An 8364-nucleotide genomic window follows, 5' to 3' on the forward strand; every position below is an offset into this window, starting at 1 on the left:
CAAATCAGGAGTCGGACACTTCACTGACTGGGCCACCCAGGCGCCCCTAGAAGGCAGTTTGGAAATTAACAAGCCTTGAGGCACCTGGGTGGCTCAGTTGGTTAGGCATCTTACTTCGGCTCAGGTCATGATCTTGTAGTTCATGGGTTCGAGCCCTGCATGGGGCTCCATGCCAAGAGTTTGGATCCTGGAGCCTGCTGTCTCCTCCTTTCTTTCTGTCCCTCCCCCACTCACACCCTGTTTCCCTCTCAAAAATAAACATTAAAAACATTTTTTAAAAAAGAAATGAAAAATGAAAAAGCCCTGACTTTCCTTGTTTGCCCTGGGAAACTGAGGTAGGCCCAGTGTATGTGCTTGCTAGGTAGACATCTGCTTTCATAGCTAACCTCTCACTGCCGGGAAGACAGGTAGAGATAGGTGCTTCTGTCCCTCAGGGCCGTGCCTGGTGTGGCGTAAGTTTCCCAAGTACACAGGACAGGCTCAAATGCAGCCTCCCTGTGTGTTGCGTCCCCAATAGAAAGAAACATGGTCTTCTGACCTGCCAGCTTCTTGTTTCTTGTATTTTTAAAGGTGTTTCCAGACCCAACTTCCTCAGCAAGTTGCCCATTGTCACTCCTGCTTTGCATTGGGACATAGGTCCAGAAGTTTATGTTTCCTCCTGTCCTGTCCTTTAATATAATGATTATAACTGAAAGATAATTTGAGAAGGTTAAGTAGAATATTTGTCATGCCCTAACATAACACTTGCTTCATTTTCTGGCACATTTCCTTCCCCATGTATTGATCATGTCACATCTTTGCAATCATGGCATATCTCAGTTGATAAGGGCCACAAATATTATCTCCTTAGCCTCCACTTAATTGTTCAGTTCTTGGTGGAATCCCTGATATATAGCATGTGGTCAATACGTAATTATTAGATGACTACTATTTTATACTATGCTGCTTCCATTTAAGGTCATGAGAACATTCCCCTGTTTCCATAGCATGACTAATTGCACTCTTTAATGGTTCCACAATAGCACAGAATAGCAATTTATTAAAGATTTCCTTATTTTGGGATTTTGACTTGTTTGCTTTGTTGTTGTTGCTTTTACTGTTATAGATAATCTTATCATAATACATTTTATGCACATTTTATTTAGCTTTTTTGGAATTTGTTTCAAATTTTAAAAATTCCCCAGGATGGAATTACTGTGTAAAGGAGGTTCAGAGAGCTTTATGATTCAGGAAAGATTTCTTAAGGAGCCAATACTTCCTGGCGGGGACCGTCCCTTTATGCCTGCTCTCCAATACATATTCACATATCTATTTCTCAAGTGTGTCCAAGTCAATGATGAGGGACATAGACGCCATCCCAAGAGCCCCTAACTCAGAACTCTTTGAAGAGTCTAAAGACATTTCTTGGAAGCTTTCTACATGGGGCTAAGTCGATCCTTTGGTTTCTGAATAACAAAATAGATTATTAACAGAAATGACACCTTTCCCTCAGGTCCTAAAATAAAATCCAGAAACCGTGGCTCCTATCGGAGCAAAGTCTTTGAGACTAGTGTACCTTTAGGCAGTCCGGGCTTTGACGCTGAATGAGACTCTGAGATCTCAAATCCTAAGGAGACCTGTGTCAGCTTGTATGGCCCCTCTGACAAGTTACCATAATGTGGCAGCCAACAACAATGCAAATTATCTGACAGGTCTGCAGAAGTCTGACACGCTCTTGCTGGGCTAAAAGCAAGGCGTCCACAGGGCTGCATTCCTTTTCAGAGACTCAGGGAAGGATTTGTGTCCTTGTCTGTTCCAGGGTCTAGAGGCTGCCCACAATCTTTGGTTCATACATGGCCCTCTTTCTCTGCGTTCAAAGCCTGCAATATCAAATCTCTGAGACTCATCTCAAGTTCTCTCTCTCCTCTCTCTCTCTTTCTCTCTCTGACCATATCCTGGAAAGGTTTTCTGCTTTTAAAGGACTAATGTGATTAGATTGGGCCCACCTAGATAATCCAAGATAATCTCCCCATCTCAAGGTCCTTAACCTTAATCATGTATGCAAAAGTCTCTTTGGCCATGCGACATAATGTATTCATTGGCTCTGGGGATTAAGATGTGAACACTTTTGGAGGAACGGATTATTTTGCCTACCAGAAGACCTAAAATGGAAATATGCTTTTTAATGAAAATATATGCATTCACAAAAACACACAACATTGATTCATTTGTTTATACATATTGTTTATACAGTGAATAACTTGGGTGAATCAGGTGCAAAAGTCAGTATGAGCGTGGAGAACTCTTCGTCACCCAGTTATACTCAGGGAAAGTCCTCCAACATGTCATGCAGATCAGCACGTCTTATCCAAGGCCAAGTCCACATGTCTGGACCACGGAAGCTGCCAGTCTTCCTTCCTGTCCAGGTCCAGGCTCTGCACCACTGCCTGCCCTGTGGAAGTGGGGCCAGAGCTGAAATGTGGCATATCAGGCAAAGAGAGGGGACAGGCAGGCAGGATGGAGGCCCTGAAGGTGGCCTGGTACCTCAAGAGAGAGCTGAGGGCCTCCTGTTGGCTCGGTTTTCTTTATGGGGGTTCCTTTGGCCAGAACAGAAGTTTCTGCCTCGGTGCTCCTTGTCCCTTGGCCTTCTCGTGCTGCTGCTTTCCTTCCCACCTGGGTCTGGTGTCTAGTCTCTCTTGGAGAGGCTCTCTGATGACTGACCCTGGCTGTGTGTGTGTGTGTGTGTGTGTGTGTGTATGCGTGCATGTGGGCGCACGTGTGTGTTTGGAGCCTCCAGAGTAGATTAACTGAGTCCTGTTTTTTTCAGTTGTGACTAATTTTACGGTGAGTACAAAGGAGGGTATAGAAGGGCATTCATATTTCTTTCTGGAAAGCCTGGAAGGGGGAGGTGTGGGCTGACAGATGCCAGTGAGTTCAGGGATATGAATCTGAGGATAACATGGGCATTGATTATAAGATTAATTTCTTTGGGGACGCTATGATGGGCTCTGGGCCTGGGATTCAGGACTCACCAGTCGCAACGGACTGAGTCTTAGTTCCTTGCCTGTCATGAAAGCATGTTGGATCCAGAACTTTTCTCCAGCCTTGCAATGAGGCTTCAGACTCCCCACTAGATGGCACCCGAGTCGCGGCTCCCTCCTGCAGCACAGCAGGGCGGCCAGGAACTTGTCAGGGGCGCCTCTGTGCAGCTGAGCCCCTCACAGGGCTGGAGGGGGTCACGCCTTGAGTTCTGCTTGAGAAGACACTGCCACTCCTGTTCCTGGTTTTGCCGAATTCCATTTTGGTATCCACCAAAACTAAATTAGGACTAAACTAGGCAACTTTTGCTTCATTCTCTGGATTTGATCATTATAAACATACATACATACATATATACGTACATCAGATATATGCATATGTATGTGTGTGTATATATGTATATATACATAAAGATACTTTTGTTCCTGGGACTCCTGAAAGAAAATGTGAAAACCTATGAAAACAGATTTGTTTTGTAATTGTATTTTGCTTACTGGTTTATGGGCAACACAGGGCCAGACTGAGTTGGGTTTGAGCTTTGGGTCTCATTTTCTGGACAATCCTTTCTGGGCCTCAATTTTTTTCTAAAAACTAATCATCCCTGCCTGATGGCGTTGTCAAAGAGGAAGACACAACAATGATGCAATGTGCCCAGTCCCGTGCCTAAAGCTTGGTAGGTGCTTTTCTGTCCGACTTCTTCCCCAGACGGAGCAGGACCTCTGACCCACTCACCTGCACATCCTCTCAGTTACCATGGTGCCTGGCACGTGGGTGGTTCTCTACCTGCATTTTGAGCAAATGAACAAACTAGCTCACGAATAGAGCTTACTCAAACTAATTTAAAAAGATTTTAATGTTTACTTATTTTTTAGAGAGGCAGACAGACAGTGAGTGGGGAAGGACAGAGAGAGAGGGAGACATAGAATCTGAAGCAGGCTTCAGGCTCTGAGCTGTCAGCACAGAGCCTGACAGGGGGCTCAAACTCATGAGCCATGAGATCATGACCCGATCCGAAGTTGGACTCTTAACCGACTGAGCCACCCAGGTGCCCCTCAACTTAATTTTAATAGACTAGTCTCCTATGACTGAAATACCAAGTTTTGTGGAGGATTCAGAAGACTGTATCATATGTCTCCTGCCTAAAGTTTCTAACAGACTGATTAGAAAAGATTAAACAAAACACATTTAAGAGTGAGCACAGAAGGCAATAAACAAACAAAAAAAAAGATTAAAAATGCTTGGCACAGACTGTAATGAAGTTTCTAGTTCCTCTAACAGGGCTCAGCTTTTCAATTTCTGACATTGACAGTGTTTGTTTATATCTGCATTATTGATAGGAGGCTGGCCATCTTGATAAGAAACGAGAGGACTAATTTTGCAGCAGGGACAAGGCAGCCCTGGGTGGGAATCCGGTAGGTATCATGAGGGCATCAAGCTTCTAGGGATGGGATGGAGATGCCTGGAGACAGAAAAAAGGAATTTAAAAAAAGGAAGTGAGAGGACATTGAAAACAACATTTAGTCACCGCACCATTTGGCTATTGATTTCTTCCTCTTTCTGAGTGTGAATAAAGTCACAAAATTTAAATCTGGAAGCTATTTTTTAAAGATGTATTTATTGTGAGAGAGAAAGAGAGAGCTCACAAGCAGGAGAGGGGCAGAGAGAGAGAGAGAGAGAATTCTAAGCAGGCTCTAAACTGTCAGCGTGGAGCCCAAAGTGGGGCTTGAACCTAGGGATGGCGAGATCATGGCCTGAGCCGAAATCAAGAATCAGTCGCTCAACCAAGTGAGCTATCCAGGTGCCCCTGCAAAATTACTTTAAAAGCACTCTGGGGGCACCTGGGTGGCTCAGTTGGTTAAGTGTCCAACTTCAGCTCAGGTCATGATCTTGGGGTTCGGGAGTTCGAGCCCTGCGTTGGGCTCTATGCTGACAGCTCAGAGCCTGGAGCCTGTTCCAGATTCTGTGTCTCCTTCTCTCTCTGCCCCTCCCCTGCTAGCACTCTGTCTCTCTGTCTCTCTCTCAAAAATAAATAAACATTAAAAAACAATTTTTAAGTGCTCTGATTTTTAAAAAATGTTTATTTTGAGAGAGAGAGAGAAAGAAAGTGAGAGAGCGAGCACGGGGGAGGGGCAGAGAGAGAAGGAGACACAGAATCTGGAACAGGCTCCAGGCTCTGAGCTGTCAGCATAGAGCCCAACGCAGGGCTCGAACTCCCGAACCCCAAGATCATGACCTGAGCTGAAATCAAGAGTCAGACACCTAACCGACTGAGCCACCCAAAAAGTGAGGTGCCCCAAAAGTGTTCTGGATTGATCTCATGCCAACAACAGGAGCCTTTATGTAATATCTCTGACTAGAGGCATTCAAATCACTGCTTAAACACATTTAGGGACAAGAATTCACCACCTCAGAAGAAAGCCCCCTTCTTTGTTAGACAGCTCTAATTGTACTTATTAGATCAAAACTTTCCCCTCACTTCTATGCATTGGTTCTGGTTCTACTCTGTGGCCACTTAAGTTTCCTCCCTCTTTCACAGGTCAGTTCTTCAAATTGACAAGAACTGCTGTCAATCACATCTTTCTCAACTTTCTCTCCCCAAATTTCTCCACTACCTTCAGACATTTTCAAAGGACTCCTTGCCTCCCCCTCCACTACAAACTATCTGGAGCTGAGCCAGTGAACAAGCCATCCTCCAGAGGCCATCTTGTGCTCTGGCTTCCTGGCTGTGCCACCACGCACGGCTAGATGGCGCTATGCCCAAGCCCCCAATCTGGTGCTCTGGGACTAATAGAAAAGATTGCCTTCTTCCCCTAAGAAGTTATCAGTGCCAACTTCATCTTGCCTCATATCCGTTTTCCTCAGTGACCACCAGAAATCCAAATCCCAGCCTCTGCACTGATTCAATATCACCCTGACTCTCATCCCCACCCTGCTCTTTATGTACCTGATATGGACATCCCATATTTTGTCTGTCCAGTGCCCTGCCCTCCTTCCCTCGATGACAGCGTTGCAATTTTCCTTTGAGGAACTGTTCCCTTACTTGCCAACATATGGTGAGTTCTGTCCACCGTACGTGGGCAGTGGACCCAGGTCTGGCCAATCAGAGATGCCTCCACACTGGCTACAGTGGATGGTTAGAGTCGGGATTTCACTGGTGTGATCAGGGAAGAGGCAGTGGCTGAGGACCCTGTCTGCCTATTGGGCAGCCATCCACTGCTCTGTGGAGAGAAGCTGCCTGAAAATGGAGCCAATGCAGAGGAGAGCACCTGAGGACATGTTTGGGTCCCTGATGCCTCTGAGACTAAAGCCAGCAGTCCCACTGGACTTCAGTATGTGAGCAAAATAGATTCTCTTTCCTTTTGCTTAATTAAGTTTGAGTTGGATCTCTGATATTTCAAACTGAGAAGTCCTAATATAATTACTAATCTGACCCACCCTCCCACCCCTCCCCTCCTGGGGGACATTGCATTGCACCTCTTGGAAGATATGTGGAAAGCCTGCCATGTTCCCCTGTATATTTTCACCTCTTCCCTCACCCTTTCCCTTCACCTCTTCCCTGAACGCACTTCCCACTTTCTTTCATTAAGTGAAATCTGGCACTCCCTTCAGGACACCGCTTCCCTTGCAGCTCTCTCAGAAGACAGATCGATTTTCCCTCCCTAACCTTTGTATGCCTCAAGGCCAGGAAGTGTGTAGGAGCCCTTCTTGGTCTCAATCACCATTTAAAAACCACTTCTCTTCCTTCTACTTCAAAGTCTCCAGCTTCTCTTCACCTCCTGTCCACCTGTCCTTACTGTTCACTGATGACTTCAGCTGACTTGTCTCGCTGACTTTTTCCCCTCTGGCTCCTCCAGCTTCCATTCTCAGCCACTTCAACAGATACCTGACTGATTCTTCCAACACACGGGTCTTCATCATCTTGGCCACCCCAGACCTCCCTATCACCAGTAACTATAACACATCCAAAATCTCAAATTCATATCCCACTTCCTATCATCTTTTATCCTTACAGCTCACCTAACTAGCATACCCTTTGACCTTCAGACTGCCAATTTACGTGAACCCCATATTTTGCAGCCTACAGTCCATCATTACAATCACTCCCCTGAAAAACCCTAAATCCTTGTCTGTCTTTTCTTCTGTTACACTCACCATGTTGTATTTTTTAAAGCTTATTTATTCATTTTTGAGAGACAGAGAGCATGTGAGCATGTGGGGCTTGAATCCACGAACTGTGAGATCATGACCTGAGCCAAAATCAAGAGTCAGATGCTCAACTGACTGAGCCACCCAGGCGCCCCACCATGTTGTGTTTTTTTAATTGATGACTTATTTACACTGGGATCTGCTTCCCAGAATCCCTTTTGCTGAATGGCTCAGGGTTAGAGTTAGTCAAAAGTGAGGTTGTACAAGATTTGAGAGGCAGATTGAAATAGCAGCCATTACACGCTGAAGGCTTGCTTTCAGTACTTACTTTTCCCTTTCTGGGTCTCTCTTCCCACTTTCTGGCATTGCTGGCCAACAGTGATACCAGGCTCAGCCCAGGCACTTGGGTGTGAACTCACAGACACAGTAACAGTGGAGAGCCAACAACCATCTCTGGACTTCCACACCAGCTGCCCTAGTGCAGCAGCTGGATATGGCTAGTTTCCAGAATTCCTACACATGCCCACTCATTCCCCAGTGCCCAGGCTGGATTGTGGCTTTTTTCTGATTCTTCAGCTCCAAATTTGGACTTTTACTTCCCCAACTCCTCCCATGATTGTGTAAGTTCTAATTACTATAATAAGCTCCTTATTCCAAAAATCTTACTTAGTTCAATCCCAATGACACACTTTCTTTGAGCTTGCCCTGGAGAAAAGTATTGCTGGAGAAAACACACAATCCTACCAACTAGTTATGTGTTTTTCTTTTTAAGTTTATTTATTTTTTGAGAGGGAGAGAGAGTGAGGGCAAGAGCAAGGGAGGGGCAGAGAAAGAGAAGGAGAGAGAGAGAATCCCAAGAAGACCCCACACTGTCTGCATACAGACTGATTTGGGGGTCCAACTCACCAACTGTGAAATCATGACCTGAGCCAAAATCAAGAGTCAGATATACGGGGTGCCTGGGTGGCTCAGTCGGTTAAGTGTCCGACTTCGGCTCAGGTCATGATCTCACAGTTCATGGGTTCAAGCTCCACATCGGGCTCTGTGCTGACAGCTAGCTCAGAGCCTGAAACCTGTTTCAGATTCTGTATCTCCCTCTCTCTCTGACCCTCCCCTGTTCATGCTGTCTCTCTCCCTCCCTCCATCCCTCCCTCCCTCTCTCTCTCTCTCAGAAGTAAATAAAACAAATATATATATATA

At 45.6% G+C, this 8364-nt stretch overlaps 1 long non-coding RNA gene across 1 annotated transcript in view; it reads right to left on the reverse strand.

Annotated features, from left to right (window-relative positions):
- Window positions 1–2230: 2230 nt before the first annotated feature.
- The window catches only part of LOC144233604 (uncharacterized), an 11248-nt gene continuing 5114 nt past the window's right edge, over window positions 2231–8364 (reverse strand). The window contains exon 3 of the long non-coding RNA XR_013335713.1: window positions 2231–4477. This is a non-coding gene — a long non-coding RNA (uncharacterized LOC144233604). The remainder of the gene's footprint in view (window positions 4478–8364) is intronic.

This window comes from Crocuta crocuta, unplaced genomic scaffold (genome assembly GCF_008692635.1).
Source record: "Crocuta crocuta isolate KB4526 unplaced genomic scaffold, BGI_CrCroc_1.0 scaffold225, whole genome shotgun sequence".
Taxonomy (NCBI): Eukaryota; Metazoa; Chordata; class Mammalia; order Carnivora; family Hyaenidae; genus Crocuta; species Crocuta crocuta.